This window comes from Octopus sinensis, linkage group LG6 (genome assembly GCF_006345805.1).
Source record: "Octopus sinensis linkage group LG6, ASM634580v1, whole genome shotgun sequence".
NCBI lineage: Eukaryota > Metazoa > Mollusca > Cephalopoda > Octopoda > Octopodidae > Octopus > Octopus sinensis.
In genome coordinates this window covers 43,487,448-43,511,271 of record NC_043002.1, presented here as the reverse complement: position 1 = coordinate 43,511,271, position 23,824 = coordinate 43,487,448, and the positions used below count along the sequence as shown (strand labels likewise).

Below are 23,824 nucleotides of genomic sequence, written 5' to 3'. Positions count from 1 at the left end.
CGATGTTTGCGCGAAGTTGTATCGATTCCAGTCCGTACCATTTCTTTTGGACAAGCATGGTGTCATAGAGAGAAAGCTTACATGCATGTGTAGCCGTCAGATTCTTCCAAAATGTTTTACCCAAGCTTGCACATACATGTGCAGATGATGCATAGTCAATCTCTACAAGTGATGCCCTATATAATTAAAACTAGATCTTTGAAGGAAATCTACAGAGATTATACCAGTTCTGCAATACTTGACTGAAATATAATATACATATCGCAAGCAGTATAACATCTTTTTATGCAGATACCCCATTTCCCTGTTAGTTTCTCCATATTCTTTCTTCTAGTGACTATTCAAATTGGGACAGTTTTCCAGCAGAACTACAGGATTTTACTTGTAATTTATTACTCAAGCAACTGCAGAACCGTTCTACAAGAAGCTATAAAAGAACGAACACGAGTTATCATATGTAACAAATGATCAGTGGTTGGAACGGCTGAACAACAACAGCAGATATTTTTAAAATTTAATGTAAGCGATTTAGTATCATGCTGTCGTTGCATTATTTTGCTTATCTTCTGCCTTGATGTACCTAATTAAAGCACAGCGTGTATTGGTTTCCCTGCAGGCTCTACTATGCTACATTTGTTAATTTATTGCAGTTTCCAACTCAATCTGAAATAACTTTAGAATGAAGATGTGTCTAAGTAATTGCAATGCACAAGTGACAAATCATTCAATTGGATGCAGTGATTTCATTATTGATTTATAAAAAAAGAATAATTGTAAAAATAATCATTCTAAAATCTTTAAATTCTGCAGTGGCTAATAGACCAACTTAAATCATGTTAATGTAACAAATACTGATAATTGGTATCATCAACAGACATTTTAATATAATTGTAAACATATATTCATATACGTGTGAGTGTACAATCATTCGTGCATGTATTTATGCTCATATATATATATATATATATATATATATATATATATATATATATATATATATGTACGTATGTGTACATGTGTGTGTGTGTGTGGTGTGTGTGTGTATACGTGCGCGTGCGTGTGTGAATGTGCGTATGAGAATGCGTATAAAACAAACAAAAATCCTCCCGTCTCTCTGAAGTTAACTTCTCTCGAACATTCCAAACAGTCAGTCATTCGCTCTTCTTAAAATGTAAAAGCAAAGTATATTTATAAGTAGGCATTTCATTGAAATTATCATTTCGTGAACGGAGGAAATTCACACCACCTTAATTTCCTAATAAAATGATGATAAAGTATTTCAAAGAAAATCTTTTTTAGACGGAATAATGATGCTCATAGTAGATATTTGTACCTGTTGATTTAATATTTCAGGGCTATGATCACTAACTGACGAAGAAACAGGATAGGAGGTTCAAATAATGAATGTACAAAGATCATAAGTCTTCTGTTATATGGGCGTGTAAAATTTCGGTCGGCCATTGTTGGAATGAAAAGGCCTGGTGTGAGGGAGAGGATTTCTGCTGTAACACCGTGGCTCTAACTCTCGGATCTTTCTCTATCCAGAGCTTGTCTACCATATCCAACCCTTTGATATCAGGAATCGGTAGCACTAACTTGGAGTTTCTGCAGGAAGATGTGGACTGGCATGATATGGTCCTCGTGACTAATGACCATCAATTCATCAGAGACGAAGGAAACTTGGTGAATATCCTTGTAAGTACCGTGTGGTATCTACGCAGAACTAATTTTCGTTCCTCCAGCATACATTCTGGTTCTTGTCGAAATTTTACCTATGAGAGAAGAACCAGAACCTAATGTGTTTCTCAGGTGCACGAGCTAGTTTAACAAACGCTTTAAACGGTTCACACATTATTTTCCGGGACTTGCTGGATATTGCCTTTTCTCTTTCTTCTTATATATGACTTTCACATGATGTCCTGATATATCACATATCTAGCAGGGGATTCGCTACTTGGAACTGCTCGGGGACGGTCGTTATTACACTTCTAGGGTTGCCATTGATGATATATTGAACATGCTGGACAAACTTGGTTTTCTTAACAAAGTCTGCTGACAATGTTTCTTTCTGTTCACCTCGGGTAACACATCCCTTCAAGAGGCCTCCATTAGTTTCTCGAACCTGAACACAAAGGGGCCAACTATGTTAAAATCACCATCAATTTCTGAGTCCGTATGGTTGGTGTCTAGAGCTACAGGAACGTCGTATTTCCTTTGTTAGATCAAAATCTGCCTGGTTGATTCTATAAATACGTTTGAAAGAGAAACAAGGAAGTCAAAATTTAGCAAAGTTGCGTAGCTTTATATCGAGTCGTCTACCAGTAATGGACCTTTAAAATTGTAATCACAAATATCTGATGCTGTCTGCTTGTCTGTCTGTCTACCTGTTTGTCTCCGTCTCTCCGTCTCTCTCTCTCTTTCTCTTTTCCCTTCTCCTCTCTCTCTCTCTTTTTCTCTCAGTCTTTCTTTCTCTCCTCCTCTCTCTCTCTCACTATCTCCCTCTGTATATACACACACACACACACACACACACACACGAGGGGTGTTCATTAAAGATTTCCCCTGACTCCCAGTTATTGCAGGACACAGAACTTGTACAGGTATAATCATACATGTCTCTACATGTCACATTGTAAATTGCAGTTTTCCCTTAGCATTCGTTTGTCTGTTACAGCTGCTGAAGCGCACTAAGGTGTTATAATGGAGGTAGTTGAAAGCAGATCAGTGATCAGGTTCTTATGCTTGAAAAGTCGTACTCCAAAAGCGATTTTCGATTAGATGAAAGAAGTTGACAATGCACCATCATACGACGTAGTCAAGCACTGGCATCTCCAGTTCAAATGTGCTCAGACACTGGTAGAAACTATTCCTATTGTCTGCAAGTGGAAGTTGTCAGCAAGATGGTTTTCCTGGATGCTCACAACTTTTCAGAAGCAGGAATGAGTCAATTACTACCAGGCTCTTTTGGCAATGTGCCAAGAAAACGATAACTTTTTCGGCAAATTTATGGCACAGAATGAAATATGGGTTTATCACTATAATCCTGAGACTAAAGTCTAGTCGAAGCAATGGAAGCTTAATAAATCACCATCTCCAAAGAAGGCTCGTGTCCAACCCTCAGCAGGCAAGGTGATGCTCACAGTCTTTTGGGACCATCGCGGAGCAGTGATGAGGGACTTTCTGGCAAAGAGCAGCACAATTAACAAGGCGTATTATGTTCCTCTGCTGCAGAAATTGCAGGACGCCATCAAAGCAGAGAGTCCGCCTCCTCCAAGAAAACGCCCCAGTTCACAATGCACATGTTGCTCAGATGAAAGCACACTTCTATGGCGATGAATTCCTTCCTCATCCCCCCTTACTCTCTCGACCTCGCATCATCTGACTTCCACCTCTTTCCAAACATGAAGTCTTTTTTGAAGAGGAAGCACCTTTCCGATGATGAGGAACTTTCCGAGGTAAATTCTTGGCTCCAGATGCAGCTTACCGACTTCTACAGACGAGGTCTTAATAACTGCATAAAGCGATGGGAAAGTATGTCATCATTGGTGATGTCTTGCAAGTTTCCTTTATCCCAGTCCTTGGAAAGTGGGTCAGCGGAAATCTTTAATGAACTTCCCTCGAGTATATATATATATATATATATATATATATATAATATATATATATATATATATATATATGTGTGTGTGTGTGTGTGTGTGTGTGTGTGTGGTGTGTGTGTGTGTGTGTGTGTGTGTGTGTGTGTATGTGTGTGTGCATAGATAGGTAAGGGAGTGATAGAGCAAGTTGTATACAAGCCCAGATAAACAAACAGACAGACAGAGACACAGTTGACGAATTGTAACGAAACATCAAAACAACAAATTATGAAAAGTTGGAATTGTATGCGTATTTATGTGTGTGTGTGTGCATACATACATACAAATACACACACATATAGAGAGAGAAAGAGAGAGATAGGTAGATAGATAAATAAATAAAAATATGTATGAATATATGTATGTATGTATGTATGTATGTATGTATGTATGTATGTGCAGTGTGTATGAATCCGTAAACGTATACATGCTTGTTGGTGTATATATGTTAACAATGCGCTGTTGGCTTCATATTTTTTACAATATCTTCTTGAATATCTGAAACGTTCCCATGTTATTTACAAGAGACAAATGTAATCTAGAATGAAACTTCTCTCGTTTTCTCTGCCCCAAAGCTAAACAAGAGTGTGAAGCACAATAGAAAGAAAATAATAAATAAACAAACATAAAATAAAAATATATAAAAAATAATAAAAGAATTTAAAATTTAAAACGAAAGAAACCAATTGTTGAGAATCGAGAAATACGTGTAGTCTCATTTGACACAATAATGATAACAGATACATTCCATGAAGTTTATTTCTTATGTGACATTTTTTAATATTTGTTCTCGGCTCTTACATGCTCCTCCATAGCTTTCTTTCGCACAAGCATGCATACACACCACACACAAACGCACGCACGCTCTTTCCCTCCCTCTCTCTCTCTCTCTCTCACACACACTCATATACACACAAACAAACAAACCGTGATGTTTATACAGATATGTACATCATCTTGCGTTTATGCTCACACTCATAAAGACACTAATGTTTACACAGAAATACATGCACACAACTGCATAAATTGTACATAAAAGTGCTCTCTAGTACTTTCCCCTCTCTCTCTTTTACTGACCTAACGATCAGATGAGGTCAAGGTTGTTTAAGAACCTCTAAAGTCGTAGATTTAGATATATTTACTCTATCTCATTCATGATTCATTCTAAGGTGTGCTACCGGTGTTTCCATAGTATTGTTATCTGTAATGGTTGACACTGAAATCATCATCATCATCGTCATAATCATATCAAAATCGTTGTCATCATCATCATTATTATTATTATTATTATTATTATTATTATTATATTATTATTATTATAGGGCGGCGCGCTGGCAGAATCGTTAGCACACCAAGCGAAATGCTTAGCAGTATTTCGTCCGTCTTTACGTTCTGAGTTCAAATTCCGCTGGAGTCGACTTTACCTTTCATCCTTTCGGAGTCGATAAAATAGTACCAGTTGAGAACTGGGGTCGATGAAATCGACTATCCCCATCCCACCAAATTTCAGGCCTTGTGTCTATAGTAGAAAAGATTATTATTACTATTATTATTGTTGTTGTTGCTGCTGCTGCTGCTGCATTCACTATCATTATTGTCATCGTTGAAGATGCGTTCGAGGTGGTACTGAGGCTGTCTTCTTTACATTACTCTGTGGTAATCCCTTTTTTCTCTCCACTCCTTCTCTCTTTTGAATACATACGAAGATGGTTGAGTGCGTACAACCTTCTTCCCTCTCTTTCTCTCCTGCTACTCAGTGCCCTGACTCGTCCATTCCATGGATGTTGGTAAGCTGCATAATGGGAATATATATTGACCCTTGACGCCAGTCAATGCATTCTTTGCTAAACACAACATATTTAAATTAATCAGATTATGTAATGTTTTTACAAAAGATGTTATCCAGGTAGTCGATTTAGCGAAACACGCGTATGTTTTATAAAGCATAAGATATATGTGTGTGTGCGCGCGCGCGAGTATGTACAGAAAGAAAGGAAGAAAGAAAGACAGACAGACAAATAGATAGATAGACAAACAGACAAATAGATAGATAGATAGATAGATAGATAGATAGACAGACAAACAAATATATAGATAGACAGACAGACAGACAGACAGATAGATAGACAGACAGACAAACAGATAGACAGACAGACATATAGATAGATAGACAGACAGACAGACATATAGCTAGATAGATAGATAGATAGACAGACAGACGGATATATAGATAGACAGACAAACAGATAGACAGATATATAGATAGATAGATAGATAGATAGATAGACAAACAGACAGACAGACAGACAGACAGATATATAGATAGATAGATAGATAGATAGATAGATAGATAGATAGATAGATAGATAGATAGATAGATAGATAGATAGATAGATAGATAGATAGATAGATAAAAACTATTCTGCGGAGTTAGGTGTCGCCAGTTATTCTGTCTATGTATAAACTTTTCTGATCTAGAATTAAGAGTATTCCTTTTGATGGATATAGTGTTTCAAGTGTTGCCCGATGGCTCCGTCGATTTTCCAAGCGCTTATCATACTGAAAGTGGTCCTTCACACTGCTAAAGATCCTTGACAGCTATGAGCTGTAGAAATATTTTTGATGGGGAATATTGCTTAGTTGTACATGGCAGTGTTAAATTCTAGGTCTCGATTTTCATTTACTTTTGTTGTACTTCATACTGTCTGCCTTCTTTGATGTGGTGCAGGATGCCGAAAAATCAATGGTGGGCAGGAAGAGAAGGTGCCTCTTCAGGTGGCAACATCTACCAAGTGGTAACTTTACTGAAGTATTTTGGAAAGATGTATTAAGCAACTGCATTAGATTTTCAAATTTCTAGAACGAATTTTTACATTATAAATATGAGTGTTTTTTCCTCTTAGAGGTCATAATGCATTACTAACTGAAATTGTCCATGCAATCACTAGATAAAAAAAATTGTCTATTAAAATTCACTCATAATGTATTAAACAAAGTGAGACTATGGCATTTGAACATGCCCTCATTCATATATACATATATATCAATACATATGTACGTGTGTGTGTGTGTGTGTGTGTGTGTGTAATGTATATATGAGTGAAGGAAAGAGAGAAGGGGAAGAGCGCGTGAGAAAGAAAATTGCTCAAAATTCCACACAATGGGAACAAACCCAGAGCGACATAGTTGGAGACTGAACATTTTAACTACACACTCTTGCTCACACCTTAACACTTCCTTCAAAGTCCAAGTGTGTGTATGTATATATATATATATATATATATACATGCACGAGCGCACACAAGTACACATGCATACATAAATACATACATAGATGAATACATACATACATATATACATGCATACATACATGTATTTGTGCGTGTATATCTGTGTGTGTGTGTGTTGTGTGTGTGTGTGTGTGTGTGTGTGTGTTTGTTTGGTAGGAATAAAGTGTTGGTTAGATTTTAATTAAAGGACAAAACCAAACGTGGCCTATCAAGACTCGGAGAACACAAATTTTAGAGCAAAGTAAGAATAGGAATTGTTAAATATTGTTATGACATGACCAAGGCATGCTTTACAAGAAAATACGTCAGAGAAAGAAAAACAAAAACCCGGAGCGTAATAAAGTTTTCGCCCGTCTTCAATGAAACTTCACAGTAGCTTTAGTAACATTAGAGAGATACATACGCAACCGATGTTTTCGAAGGGAAAGAGAAAGGCCGATACAGCTTGGCACGAATGACGTTGCAATTCATTTCTACAGATAAGTGAACTGGGGCAAAGTGAAACAAAGTGTCTTGCTCAAGAACACAACTCAAAGCTAGGTTCGGTTGGCATGGAGAGGGAAGACTGGTATGTATGGACGACTGCTGGTCTTCCACAAACAACTTTGCCTGGACTTGTACCTCGGCGGGGAACTTTCTAGGTGCAATCCTATGGTCATTCGTGACCGAAGGAGTCTTTACCATAACACATACACACACACACAAAACAGGCGTAAATTTATAATTCACTAACCTTAATTAATCTGCTTTTAAACTGATTAACACCTTTACAATTTTTTATAATTCTTATAAATAATTTTTAACATGCATGACCTTTATACTTCCTTTTCTCATTTTTACGAATTCTTATAACATTTTCTTAATACTCCACATAATTATCATTAATCCGACCTACCTACTTTACCTACATGATTTTTAGTGATTTGCATTATTCAAAATATTGTGTGACAATATTGATAAGTAAAAATGGGACTCATGGTTTTCCGGTTTTGTTTATTTTTTCTTTGTTTTAATGCGACTATCGCCTAGGTTTTTACCTTCTTTATTTATTCTAGCCTTTCGCCTGGTAACTTCATTACAGCTAGATAAACGACCTAACTTTCGATATTCAAATAGCCTTTATATTTTTTATGTTAAATCTGATTTATTATCTGAAGAACTTTTATTATTCTAGTATACACATGTATTTGTGTCAACGTTATCTTCCCGCCAACTGCGTTGTCCGCTTTCTCTATTTTTATCCATGTATTCATTGGTTAGAATTGTTGACACTGTGATTATTGCCATCTTTACATATTAATTATCTTTTTTTTCTTTCCTCCCCTTCATTTTCCCTCCTTTTCCTCTGAAATTTCGTGACGATCTTCGCTATTTTCTGCGTTTTGTCTAATATTATTTTCTCTTAATAATAAGTAATTGGATCACTCCTAACTAAAGCTTAATATTCTATTAGTTCTGCACTAATTATTTGGTGCACTTTAAAACAAAAAGGAATTAAGGAAATGAAAACGCAACACAAATTTATTGATCATGTTACCCCTTTGATGTACTAAACAAAATAGCACAGAAAAAAGATTTTTTAGAAGAATTTTGACAGCTGACATTAAAAATGTTTTGATTGGGTCAAATGTCATGCTTGGCGTCCGGTATCTGCTGGTATATAATTCTGTTTTGCCAGTACCTGTTTTTTTATGGGCGATGTCGCCAAGTTTATTAACCTCATTAGATTAAATATGCCTTTTACCTATTCTATAATTTACAGCCTTATTCTGATAACCACCTCTTCATTACTACTTATAGTCAAATTTTGTGTTTCTTAAATATTGGTAATTTTAACTCGAAAATTCACATGTTGTTGACCTGTTGAGTAATCATCATGTCTGCTCGCTTGTACATTTGGTAAACCTGATTATATATTGTTATGGATGTTATTCTTGCAACCTCACAATAAAGAATCTTAATAAAACAATTCTAGCAACACCAGATAACTCATTCATTGTCTTTGTTAAGTTTTTTTTTTTAATGCCAAACTTAAGAATATATTCTTCTTTGGATACTATTAGAGTAGCGGATTACCAAACAACAGAGAATTTCCCTTCATCGATGCATGTCGCATTATGATAATGCATTACTCAATTGTCTGATTTGCCTAATTCTGTCTAACCATCAACTGTAGCGTGCTTCACTTTGATGTATATGCCTAGATTCTTAATGGACCCCATTTAATCAAATATGTATGAGTGTGTGTGTAATGAGTGTTTGTGTGTGTGTGTGTGCATGTGCGTTTGTTTGTGCGTAGTGTGTGTGTGTGTGTGTGTGTGTGTCAGTATACATATGTGTAGGCCTGCATGTTTGGTTTAGAAGGTCACTTGGAAACAGCATGGTTTTGGGTTCAGTACATGGTGTTGCACCTTGGATGAGTGTTTCTACTATAGCTCGGGGTGAGCGATTTCGGTAGACGGGAACTGTCTTGAATCCCGTCATATATGTGTGTGTATATATATATATATATATATACACACACTCAGAGAGAGAAAGAGAGAAGGGGGAGGGAGAGAGGGATGGAGAGAGAGAGAGAGAGAGAGACAGACGGACAGACAGACAGACAGACAGACAGACAGACAGACAGACAGACAGACAGACAGGTAGATAGATAGATAGATAGATAGATAGATAGATAGATAGATAGATAGATAGATAGAGAAATCAAATCCAGTTACAAGATGTTGGTCGGTGGGGCTATAGAAGAAGTATATAGTCCCACAGTGAGGTACTCAACTCGGATTCACGTGGTTCAGAAGCAAATTTCTCACTGCACAGCCACACCCACGCCAATAAAACATGTATTTGCTTCCCTGTGTATATGTATGAATGAGTTTGTATGTGTATCTTTATGTTTTTATTTGTTCTCCTCTGCACTGCTTGAGAACCGGTGTTGAGCTTTTTATGTCCTCGTAAATTAACGGTATGACAAAAGAGAACGATAGAATAAGTACCAGACTTTAAAAAGAAGAACAGGGATCGATTTTATCGTTTAAATTTTTCAAGATTGTGCCGGTCTTATGGCTGAAATAAGTGAAAGGCAAAAGATGAAAAGAATATGTATGTATAGTCTAGCCATAAGCTGTTCATTTTATGATGAACAACTTCTTAACATCGTTGTGAGCAACCTTATTTAAAACGTTCCAATCGTTTTTTCCAATATTTCAAATGTATATATTATCATTTGTCCAACGACAAAAAAAAAGAAGAAAAAAAGGTTAACAACTTTAAAAATATTTCTTGAATATGTATATGCATCCATACATACATACATGTCATCTAAAAGTTTTTTGTGCATCTTGATGTTGACATAAGTTCCTTGCTTTTCCTGATGAGAAAGCGGCATAATATATTCCTTATTCCTTCGCAATTAGGAATATGCAGCCTTCGAAACATATGTCGAAAATAAAGGAATTTTGTTAATTCGTTGTTCAACTCCATTCTTTCATATATTTATATTTAAAAAAAAAATATATATCTACATACATATGTATATGTATATATGTATGTATGTATGTATGTATGTATGTATGTATGTATGTATGTATGTATGTAGTATGTATGTATGTATATATGTATGCATGTATATGTGTGTATGTATGTATGTACATATATATATATACGTGTATATATGTTTGTATGTACATATGTATCTATCTATCTAAATATACACATCAATACATGTGTGTGTTTCTGCAGAGAGCAAGAGAGAGAGAGAGAGAGAGAGGGAGGGAGCAGCAAAGAGAGGGGGTGGCAGAGAGAGGTGGAGGCCGAAAAGAAATTATAAATTTCAGTTTATATATTCACTGTACCACATGAGTAAACGGCACTGTGCTTCAAATGACATCTTTTCTCACTTGCCACTGCTCTTTGTACTATTTTTCTCTGAAATCATTATCTTGCCGACTACTGCGAACAAGCATGCAATCAGATGTCGCCAAAATATTGTGGTTAAACTGGTTTCGTGTTGTTTAGTTTATGCTGACCTTTAAAGATTAACAAGAGCATAATTAATTCTATTTCGATTCAAGTGCGTATATATGCATGTATATATGTACTGACATTGTGTTGAAGATATTTCAAACACGTTATCTTTTCACTATTTTCACAGTATCTTTTTCTTTCATCTGTCCCTCTCTTTGTCTTCTCTCTCCTCCTCCGCTTCCTCCTCCTCCTCTCCTCCCTTATATTCTCTCTCTTCCTCTCTCTTTCTCTTTCTCCTCTCACCCTCTCTCTCTCCCTTTCTATTTGTCTCTCACTCGTCATAGTTGTTGAATAGTTCAAAACACGATATGAGTGCAACGTTTCAAGCAAACAACAACTTTAGACCAAATATGATCAGTACTATCAACTAGAAAAATGTTTTTCATTTTGGGAGTATAAATGTACAATGTATATAGTGTAAAGTATAATACGTAAAATATAACATATTTGGAAACTAATAATTTCTACTATAGGCACAAGACCTGAAATTTGGGGGAAGGGGACTAGTCGATTGCATCGAACTCCAGTGTTCCACTGGTACTTAATTTATCAACCCTCAAAGGATGAAAAATAAAGACGACCTCGGTGGAATTTAAATTCAGAACGTGGCGTCAAACGAAATTCTGTTAAGCATTTCGCCCGGCGTGCCAACGATTCTGACGGCTCACCACCTTAATATTATTATTATTATTATTATTATTATTATTATTATTATTATTATTATTATTATTATTATATTGTCTTTGCACAATTTCTAACGCTGGGGATGTACTACGCTGTTAGTTTATTAGTCCAATGAACAACCCTGGCTATACTGTCATGACGTCTCTTATATTCCTTCTGCGCTAGTGGCTTACATTCACTGGTAATATGCCATACGGTTTCCACAATTTGTCCACAAATTCTGCACTTATCACTTCCAGATGTGTTGTCTATTCTGTACTTGATATAATTGGTTCTTAGTGCTTGCTCTTAGGCAGCACAGATTAGAGCTTCCGCTTCCGGTTTTAAATCACTTTTAGTCATCCATAACCATCTTTTTTCTCTGTCTGACTTATCTTCAACATCCCTATGAAGTTGTCCATGCATTCTTTTCTTTATCCACCTATTTTCAGCTTCATTTATTCTCAGTCCTTGTACAGAGCTTTATCTTTGCAATCTTCCATCCTACACACGTCTATACTTTTTATTTTCAATAATAATGGTTCTGTAGCATTTTTACATACTATATTATGCAAGCACTAAGAACCAATATTTCAAGTGCAGAATAGACAACACATAGAAAATGATAAGTGCAGAACTTGTGAACAAAATAGTGAAACTGTATGGCATATTACCAGTGAATGGGCCCTGGGAAACGTGTGTAAAAGTCTTGAGAAATATATGGAACAAATGGAGGCTGTGATAAGAGTGGAGCACTTGCAGAAAACAGCACTGCTTGGAACCGCTCGAATACTCTGGATGGTGCTCGAAAATTAAGGGGTGTTACCTTAGTTCACTGTTAGTGAACAGCAAGCATCGTAGTACCTGCTTTTCAGGATTTAGCCTATCATCCTTTAGAGCTGATAAAAAAAGTTCAAGCTTAGTACACTGACTTCCATCTTGTTTTGGTTTCGATATTCCGATATCAGTATATCTGAATGTGAATCCATTTTGTTTGCAATCACAACCGCTGTCACATATATTATTTTATATTACATGATTCGTGTTCAAAAAATTAAAGAGCCACATAGGGCCAGGTTCCCGGTTTCCATGGCGTATATATTTCCCACATGGACGAGACGCTGGTCCGTCGCAGGATTACTCATTTTTATCAACTGACTGAACTGGAGCAACGTGAAATGGAGTGTTTCGCTTGAGAACACAACGCGTCCCCCGTTCTGTGAATCGAAACCACAATCTTACGATCATGTGTCCAACACCCTAACCAATAAGCCGCACACCTCCACGATTCATATTTGCATTCATTAAATTTGCTAAGTTTACCCTTTTCTTGTTATTGCAATTTTATCATGAAGTTTAGCCATCGGTAAATATAATGTTCATGATTACCACCTTTGAAACCTATTCTTAGATCTTCCTCGCAAGCGTAGCTGTGTGGTTAAGAAGCTAGCTTCTTAACGATGTGGTTTGTGTCCAGTCCCGCTGCGCGGTGTATTGGAGCAGTGTCTTCTACTATAGCTGCAGGTCAGCCAAAACTTTGTGAAAAGATTTCGTAGACAGAAACCAAAAGAAGCTCGTCGTATACATGCATACATACATGCATACACTCTTATATAAGTACTATGGTCGACTTGCTCGACTGACCTCCTCAAGATGGTGCCCTAGCATGGCCGTTTGCAATAAGTGAAATAAGTAAAATATATAAGATAGCTCCTGCGTGTTAGGCCTTTTAACATGATTCACGTTATTACTGTTTTTATTTTGTATTTGCGCTCATTACCCAATTTTTCCGCTATGTGTTCTTTTCTGTCAAATGTTCTATTTCGCAGGGTGGAATGGTATTTTTTACCATATCCCTGTTCAGAAGGAAATAAAATATTTCTTATACTTTTGTCTGACAATATATTTTAAAAAGCTAATGAAGTCTGCGTGTCCTCATTTAAAAACCAAGCCATCATAAACATGTACAGAAACTGAAATATTTTTCACGCATTGTGAACGATTCCTGAAAAGCCTTAAGTTCTAATTCTTTATTTAGAACTACCAGACAGCTAAAAGTTCATCCTATTAACCTGAGCAAGACACTTCATTTCCCGTTGCCCCAGACCACTCAGCTGACAAAAAGGAATAATCCTGCAATGGACCAGTATCTCGGTCAGTGAAGAGGGGGACTTTATACGTCACAGAATCCGGAAAATTGGCCTTATGACCCTATGGCTTAGGAACATTTTTTGATTCTTTTAGATAAAAAGAAGTCAAATAAGTATCTGTCAAGTAGTGGGTGCCAGTGTAACCGACTCCACCTCTCCCCAGGCCTTGTACCCAATGTAGAAGGTATTATTATTATTATTATTATTATTATTATTATTATTATTATTATTATTATTATCATTATTATTATTATTATTATTATTATTATTATTATTATTATTATTATATTATCATTATTATTATTTGATTCGGTGCTTTACCGTTTATAATGCTAGCGTGGATGATAACAAGGACGACGGTGATGTTAATGTTGGTGATTATAAGGATGATATGTCAAATAAATAAATTCCTGGGTGGTAAATTCCAGCGTGGTGTTGTTTTTCATATGAAACAATATTTCGAATGGAGTGTAATCTTCATGGGTGAGATCTTTCCTGAAATTTCAAATCTCAAGTCAATTCTAGCTGAAACTATTCTCTACCTCAACTCAAAATAAACAGTAAACTATTGGCGAAATGATAACGAAATTGCATTCCTGTAAACGAAAGAAAACTCATATAGTTGTACTATAACACATTAGACTATAGTACATTAGAAAAATGCATTTAGATTATCGTAATAATTGTTACTATTTTAATGTCGCTATCACTGTATCTTGAAGATATAACATGTACTCTTATCTGTCGACATGGCCCATGCTGCTATTTGACAGTAATACCAAAATAAGCGTGAAAAGTGCATGTCTTTTTATGAGCAAACCATATGTTCTGTATGACTGTTAGCTGAAATACAGGGGTCCTTTTAAGGCTTTTTAAGAATACGGGAGAGCAGTTATGACATTGGAATTAAATTTAACATACACAGTTTTGTTTTCTTCTGCAAGACTTATATGGAAAAATACTTTAACCACACGTAATAATTCGTTACAGAAAGATATATTTTCAATGATCATTAGAAAAGCTAATATAATAAATTAACTTGTTTTATGTAAGCTGTTTTTCGCATATTTGTATTTACTAAAATCCTTGTGGATATTAATGATCATTTTCATTAACTTGTTATAATACAAATCCGACAAAATTCTTTATATACATGCTTTCTGTGATTGTGTGTGTGTGCGCGTGAGTGCATGCGTGTGTTTGAGTGTCTGTGCTCTAAATGTGAATGAAGTGAGAATGGCTCGACTTATGATGGCAGCTAATTCAAGAAAAAAGTTTCACAAGAATGTTGTAAAAGAAACTATAAATGTGAATAAAATTTAAGATTAGATTTATACCCTCTGCTCACCATTAAAAATTATCCATTTTAGTTGTTATAGCGAACAGTTACCTTCGGAGTGGAATATATTCCTGTAGTGTGTGTGTGTGTGTGTGTGTGTGTATTTCTTTATTGCCCACAGGGGGCTAAACATAGAGGGGACAAACAAGGACAGACAAAGGGATTAAGTCGGTTACATCGACCCCAGTGCGTAACTGGTACTTTATTTATCGACCTCGAAAGGATGAAAGGCAAAGTCGACCTCGGCGGAATTTGAACTCACAACATAACGACAGACGAAATACCACTAAGCATTTCGCCCGGCGCGCTAACGTTTCTGCCAGCTCGCCGCCTGTGTGTGTGTGTGTGCGCGCGCGCGCGAGTGTGTGTGTGTGTGTGGTGTGTGTGTGTGTGTGTGTGTGTGTGCGTGCGTGCGTGCGTGCGTGCGTGTGTGTAAAAAAAACTGGCAGTCCATCGGTTGCGACGACGAGGGTTCCAGTTGATCCGATCAACGGAACAGCATGCTCATAAAATTAACTTGCAAGTCGCTGAGCACTCCATAGACAGGCGTATTCTTGACGTAGCTTTCAGGAAGATTCAATGTGACTCAGATTGTGACAAGGCTGGTCTTTTGAATTACAGGTACAACTCATTATTGCCAGCTAGATGGATTGGAGCAACGTGAAATAGTGTCTTGCTCAGAGACATAACGCGTCTTCGATACTACGCTGCAGAGCATCCGCGTATACTTCATTTTGTTTGTATATAAGTCCCAGAACAACTTTGCATTTCATTTCGAGGTGATCCGAGCACGAGTCTCAATAAAGGCAAAATATCGATAAGCACCATTCTCGATAATTTCAGAGTGAGGTGTCTTACCTGGTCTAGGACATTCTGTGTTCTTTAAAACTAGGCGTCGGGTAGGGGATTTTCCTGGACGCCATCGCGCAGCAAATGAAAGTGTAAACAAAACACACACACACAATGTCTGTGCGACTGATATCTTTTACATTTGTAAATTTGTATATTATATTCGTACATATACACATATACACACATATATGTATATATGCACACAGATGTATGAAAGACATCGAGGAAATCAATATATTAGGTAAGAATGCGATTCTTATTACCGAGATTCTTATTCTTGGAAAGATTGTGGAAAAGAGAAATATATAATGGTTAAAACTAATATTGTCTTTTACGATATTTTATCATATTAATAACCTGTATGTGTGTAAGTTACTTGTTACAGAAAGCAATTTGCTATTTATTGACAGTGGACTTAAGCAGAAGTATAAATCAAGCATATTATATCAAATTAAAGAAAATATGTGGAATAAATGCATTGAAATCTATCAAGTATATAACTGATTCTAAAGTATTAGAAAATGTTAAATTTTAAATATCTGATAAAAACAGAGTCACAAACAAAAACAATCTTTCTGCTACCTTCTGCGTGGAAAGAGATAAATATAAATGGATGTGTAAAAGTGAGTACATGAAAGAGAAGTTAAAATGTAAATTGTTATAATGTAAAATCTGAGAGGATTAGAATAAATAGAAATAAAAATATGACAAATGGAGATAAAACATTAACTTAATGATTTAATAAATATAACTGGAGGAATAACGAAATAAAAGAAGGCATTTGATAGGGTTCCAAGGAAGCTGATTGAGTGGGCATTGAGGAAAAGATGTGTACTAGAGGTAACAGTGAGAGCAGTGATTAGTTTGTATGAGGGGATAAAGACAAGAGTGAGAATTGGATCAGAGCTGCCGGAGGAGTTTGCGTTGAAAGTTGGTGTGCATCAGGGATCTGTGTTGTCACCATTGTTGTTTGCAATAGTGGTTGATGTGGTGACAGAGAGTGCAAGAGAGGGACTGCTAATGAAGATACTGTATGCAGATGACCTTGTTCTGATGAGTGAAACGACGGAGGGGTTGAGGGAGAAATTTTGGAAATGGAAGGAGGCGTTTGAAAGGAAGGGTTTGAAGGTAAACCTCGGGAAGACAAAGGTGATAGTGAGTAGGGGTAAAAGGAGAAGTGTCAGTGAGTAAGGTGGATCCATGTGGTGTATGTAGGAGGAGGGTAATGGCAAATGTGGTGTTGTGTACGAGGTGTGAGAAATGAATTCATAGTAGATGTACGAAAATGAAGAGGGTGACACCAGTACTAGGCAAGAGAGTTTGCTCGTGCAAGATGTGAGAAAGGAGCTGGAGGAATGGCGAAGTCAATGGAAACACTATGTGATGAGGTGGAGACAGTGGAGGGTTTTATTATTTGGGAGACAGGATGGATATAAGTGGTGGATGTGAAGCAGCTGTGACAACAAGAGCGAGACTTGACTGGGTGAAGTTCAAGGAATGTGAAGAGTTATTATATGGGAAAAGGTTCTCATTGAAAACGAAAGGAAAGTTCTATAGGAGCTGTGTGAGAGCTGCAATGCTGTATGGGAGTGAGACGTAGTGTTTGTGAGAGAGAGAGATGGCAATTTTGAGAAGGACTGAGAAAGCAATGGTGAGAGAAATGTGTGACGTGAGGCTGTTTGATAAGAGGAAGACTGAGGACTTGATGGGGATGCTGGAGTTGGCGGAATCAGTGGAACGGCTGGCAAGGGCGAATGGAGTGCGGCAGTATGGGCATGTGTTGAGGAGGAACAGGAAGCATGTTCTGAAGAGGGTGCTAGAGTTTGAGGTGAATGGACAGTGAAAGCGAAGTAGACCGAGGAAGGTGTGGAGGGTACAGGTGGAGGAGGAGATAAGGAGGGTTGGCTTGAGAAGGAAGGACGACCAAAACCGAGCAAGATGGCGAGATGGTATGAGGGTGGTTGTTATGGCATTGAAGTAGATCCGGCCACCCCCGTAAACGGGGACAAAACCCAGATTCAAAATGATGGATGATGATGATGATGAACTGGGGTGAAAAAAAAAAACTGAATATTGGCTAAAACAGTTAAATAAATAGATTGACATGTGTGGTTGCAACATCAAAATTTGGGGTTAATTATTAACTATCATATAGATTTTCATACAGTCTTAGAAATATTATACTGTTATTAAGAGACGTTGATAAATTTTGTTTGAATGTGCTTACTTAAGTGAAAATATAATGAATTAAGAATATAGCATGAAGAAAATTTTAGTCGAGACGTGCTGATATAGTACACAAAAAATGTGGATGTGTAACTCATTACCTATTCAGAAATATAATAGGTTTAAAATATTTTATTAATCTAAAATCTCATGTTTTTAAGCTTGGACTAATTCTGAGTATCCATTAAGGAAATGGAGTTTGGAAAATAAAATTTGATATGATTCTGAGGTGATGTGCTGATGGGGTACCTTAATGCTAGTTTAGGGTTGGGCAAAAGATAGGATTTTCCATTTTATAATAATAGATGTTTTGGCTGAATTTAAAACCCAAATAAAGCATGATAGTGCGATATCAGCATTACGTTCTAATTGCTAAAATTACGAGATGGGAAATATGTTTTTGAATGAATTAGCGATTAAAGCTACAATAATACTGAGGTGGAGTTGCATAGTAAATTAAATATTTCCTTGTGTAGAATCTTCTATGCTGGTGTTGGATCAATCTCAGTTGTATTTTGGGGTGGGATATTGTGATTTTAACACGTCATTGAGCAGTGTACTTAAAACAGGACAGCCAGCAAATTATATAGGACATAGTATTTATTGATTGTGATTATTTAACTATTCTTGGTTTTAAATAATTTTTGTTGTGTGATTGGCTTCTTATTGCTTTAACAACATTTTCTTTAATCTTTTTTGATCCACGTCTATTGCAGGCACCTTCCAACGTCATATGATAGCTCTTCGGTTAGAATACATTTTTTATTCACATAATTTTATTCACCAATACATACGTAAGCCATTTCTTTAATAATATACCTCTTCCTTAATTGAATTGTACCCAGCCTTTTCCGTGATTAACATAGCAAACCGAAAGAATTATCCTCCCATTCATTCCTATTTAATCTCTTAATCTGTATACACTGCATGTGTTTCAGCAAACTATACAATACCATATTTTATATAGTCTATTCCCAATAGATGTAATAGTTCTCCAACTGCCAAATTCTTTATTTAATTAAATTATTTAAAAGTTTTATTTCAAATATTATTTTGAGATATATATACATAGAGAGAGCTTCATCAGTACGTGTGGAGGCGCAATGGCCCAGTGGTTAGGGCAGCGGACTCGTGGTCATAGGATCGCGGTTTCGATTCCCAGACCGGGCGTTGTGAGTGTTTATTGAGCGAAAACACCTAAAAGCTCCACGAGGCTTCGGCAGGGGATGGTGGTGATCCCTGCTGTACTCTTTCACCACAACTTTCTCTCACTCTTACTTCCTGTTTCTGTTGTACCTGTATTTCAAAGGGCCGGCCTTGTCACTCTCTGTGTCACGCTGAATATCCCCGAGAACTACGTTAAGGGTACACGTGTCTGTGGAGTGCTCAGCCACTTACACGTTAATTTCACGAGCAGGCTGTTCCGTTGATTCGGATCAACCGGAGCCCTCGTCGTCGTAACCGACGGAGTGCTTCCAATTCCATCAGTACGTTGTATGTGTATTGCAAACCCATGCGATGCACACGTTGTATATGTGTAAGCTGTAAATATCACGCCATTGATATTGTAGAAACAATATGATAGCTCATACTTCTACTTTTTGAGTTCAAATAATGCATGCATCTACTTCGCTCTTCTCTTAGTGACCTCTGAAACATTTAGTAATATACTAAAATAAATTCAACTATGTTACCTTAAAAAAAATGGCATAATTTGCGGTGGAAATAAATTTTATAATTATAAATAACTAATGTGCTATATATCATGTTAGAAACATCTTTGGAAAAATATATATTCATAGTTAGGTGTGCTTGCTTGCCAGTTAGTCTGACAACATTGGCTTGAATTCTTGTAATTCTATAGATAAATTTTGCATGCATTCAACGTAAAAAATTCATTAAAAAATTGCGTATTGAGAAGTCTTATATTCTTGTGATATTCAAGAGATGGTAGAGAAAACATTGTTTATTGTATCCAAGTGCAAATGAATTGTTTTATACCAGCTGCCAGCCAAAATGAAAAAATAAACACACCATAAAAGGAATGGAGAATTCGCATGTTGTTCAATATTTCTATCATATATTTATGCGTGTGTTTATATGTGTATGGGAGTATGTGGACGCATGTGTGTGTCCGATCACATATTGAAATAGTTTGCCATTCATATAGTCATATAGATATTTGTTTCCAAGCTTGAGCATTAATGATTTACGTCCTGTATTTAACTATCCATTTCTTTTCGATATTGTCGATATTCATTTCAGCAGAAATTTTATTTTTATTCTAATCTTTCTTCAATTTTTATACAACGCATTCTCCTCTCTATTCTCCTCTATGGAGCAGAAACGTGGCTCATCTTTCTTTTCCGTCAGTCCGTCGTACAGACCACACGTATTCTAATCTGTCTTTTCTTCTATCTTTTCTCTTGTCAAAAACAATATTTATCCAGCGTTCTAACGGCCCTCTTTGTTTATTTTCGTTTGGTTTGTTGTATGTCTCCACTGTCCTGTTTTTGTTTCCAACTTTGACTCTCTGCAAATGCCAAACTTTATTTTGCTTCGCGGGAGCGACTGCCTTTCGAAATTTCATATTGTCGCTCAATGCTCGAAATGAGTACATAGACAGCTGACAACTGATGAAGGGTCGTTCTTTATGTTACTTGTCTTGCTTTCCATTGTTTCTCTCGTTTGCTTACCCAAATTTGTTTTCGTATTCCACGTTGTTTACGTTTTGCGACGTCCTGTACCCATATATGAATATATACATACATATATGTATGTATATATGCATATATATATATATATATATATATATATATATATATATATATATATATATATATATATAGTGGCTAACGATATATCATATGTATATATGTATTATTATTATTATTATTATTATTATTATTATTATTATTATTATTATTATTATTATCATTATTATCATTATTACTATTATTAAATAAGGAGAGAGAGAGATAAATCGTCATTTGCAGGGTAGAGAGAATGAGGACGATGAAACGATGGCCTACATACCTATTTTTCATGTTTTCCGGCAGATTCAAACTTGAATATGTTAATCGCTGTTACTTTTGGAATTGGAGAACAATTTCTCCTTTCAAACGTATGTGTATTATGAATACATGACTTTCATTAGACTGAATCGAGTACGTTATGGACACACACCTGAATGAAAGAAGTAGCTTTTCCTCAATGAGAAAATATACGAATCTACCGGAATGTATTAAGAATATCATCGAGTTATGTATATATATATGTGTGTGTGTGTGTGTGTGTGTGTGTGTGTGTGTGTGTGTGTGTGTGTGTGTTTGAGTGAGTGTGTGTGTGTGTGTGTGTGTATACATATATATATATATATATATATATATCAATGAGAAGATGTATCTCAGCAATCTTTTTGTGTACACAGTTGGGGGAGACCATACTTTTCTCTTGCAAGGTTCAAATTTCATTTGCGTACCCATGAAAAGCGAACCTCCACCAACTACTCTGCCTATATCTCTGTGCACATCTTTCAATACCGTGTATGCCATAAGGTCTGCAAATCTAATAGAGGTCCCAAAAGACATTTTAAAATCCACAAAGATCAGAACTTAACTGCAGCTCTTGGTTGTCCAGATCAGATATGCCATCTATGTGGGTTTAAAATCTGTTTGGTTTAAAAAGCCACACCAGACCCCATGATGGATCTGAGATGTAAGAACAAAAGGTGGTCAGACTCTGCATAAGGAAGAGACAACTACTATATAGTGCAAAAGACAGTGATTGTTATATCTTTGCTTGTTTCAGGGAGCTTGTACAGGCAGTGCAAGGAGAACTTTCAAGGTGAAATCGAAGGCAGGTGGTTACGTATATTCTGTGTTAAAAGTATATTACCTATGCACACAAACACACATTCACTCACATAAAAAGAAAGAAATGAGCTGATGCTAAAGAAAAGCTTGAAGCGGAGGAATTTTTATAATTTCTTGCCTGTAAAACTATCTATCTGCCTATCTATCCCATTCTTTTAATAAATTCATTAAAAAAAAACATATTTATTGGTATGAATCTCATCAGGGTAATATTTGCAAAAAGGAAAATAAAAATTACATGTAAGGATTGCTAAATTTATTCTATGATTTACATATACACACATAAATAAATAAATAAATAAATATATATATATATATATATATACACACGATATATATATATATTCTTTTACTTGTTTCAGTCATTTGACTGCAGTCATGCTTACACACACACACGTGTCTCTGTGTGTTTTTGCCAAGCGTTGCTGTGGACGATACAAACATAAACCCATTTTTACTACACACCTGATGTATATGGAAAGAAATAGGCCATTTCACGGTTTGTTGACGTTGTTCGCTCCTCAGTAAAGACGTACTCAGCTTTTCCCCCCTAAGCAATTGTGCAGATCTGCTGCTTTATTAATACATTTGAAGGAACAAACAATAAAGAAGTCAATCAGGAGATTCTCTTCCACTTTTTACCGTAGCATAGATTTACGTTTTTATCTTGCCCACAGAGAAGTTTTATAATATTTAAATTTATTTCAACATTTTCCTGTTTATGATGTGCTGTGCATAAATACATATTTAATTAATGACGAGTAGTCAAAAACATAAATAAGCAAATCGGGCTTTACATATCAACGAATCTATGCTAGTGATCAAAGAGAGAAGCCATGTATACTATTGAAGCGATCAAGAAACCGTGAAGTGGCCCGTCATGTGACTCCTCCCGTTCTTTCTGTTGATCAATAGCATTCTTTGTCTACCAAAAGTGATGCTTTGCAATACTTAAATTTATTTAAATTCTGATTCATGCAATGTTGTGCATGAAATATATGTATGTATAGATTAAATATCTCTCTCTTTCTCTCATCCCTCGCTCCCCATACCAACCTACGTATTTATCTTTATTTTTGGACCGCTCGTAATTGGTTGGACCGCTCGTGTTTTTGACGCCCGAATCGATCTAATTAATTGCATTTCTGACAAACTCTACCGAAGATTTATAGATGCAAGTGTAAGTAAAACTACATATTGCATTAGTAATGAAACAATTGTATAGAGTCAATCTATTTTATTCGTTGTATTTCACTTTCCTTCAGTTAAATGTGTGTTGATTCTAGTTGGAAACGGATCTTCTGTGGTTGCTTCGGAGCTATTTTTAGCACTAGAGTTATCCACATAGTGGATAACTCTCTAATAATTTATGTATAAATTTGTATTTCCTCCGTAGTTTTTTGTGCTAAGCCACTTGGTGTTAAATTGACGGTATTATTAAATTAATATCGATTTTTCACCCTCATTTATAATTTTATAAATTTAACTACGCGGCAGTCAATATTTTATTTGATGCGGCATACGTTTCCAATGGAGTCTAGGCATGCTTTTGGCGCGGAATTTGAGACATAACTAAAAATGTAATTGGTTGGACCGCTCGTGTTTTTGACGCCCGAATCGATCTAATTAATTGCATTTCTGACAAACTCTACCGAAGATTTATAGATGCAAGTGTAAGTAAAACTACATATTGCATTAGTAATGAAACAATTGTATAGAGTCAATCTATTTTATTCGTTGTATTTCACTTTCCTTCAGTTAAATG

At 36.1% G+C, this 23,824-nt stretch overlaps 1 protein-coding gene and 1 long non-coding RNA gene across 2 annotated transcripts in view; both read right to left on the bottom strand.

The window, feature by feature from the left end:
* LOC115213467 (b(0,+)-type amino acid transporter 1) overlaps window positions 1-23,824 on the bottom strand; it is a 188,890-nt gene that overhangs the window by 89,486 nt on the left and 75,580 nt on the right. The window lies entirely within an intron of this gene.
* Window positions 1,274-23,824, bottom strand: part of LOC118763899 — a 23,810-nt gene continuing 1,259 nt past the window's right edge. Inside the window, exons 2-3 of the long non-coding RNA XR_004999659.1 lie at window positions 3,384-3,389; window positions 1,274-1,290 (exon numbers count right to left, since the gene is read on the bottom strand). This is a non-coding gene — a long non-coding RNA (uncharacterized LOC118763899). The remainder of the gene's footprint in view (window positions 1,291-3,383; window positions 3,390-23,824) is intronic.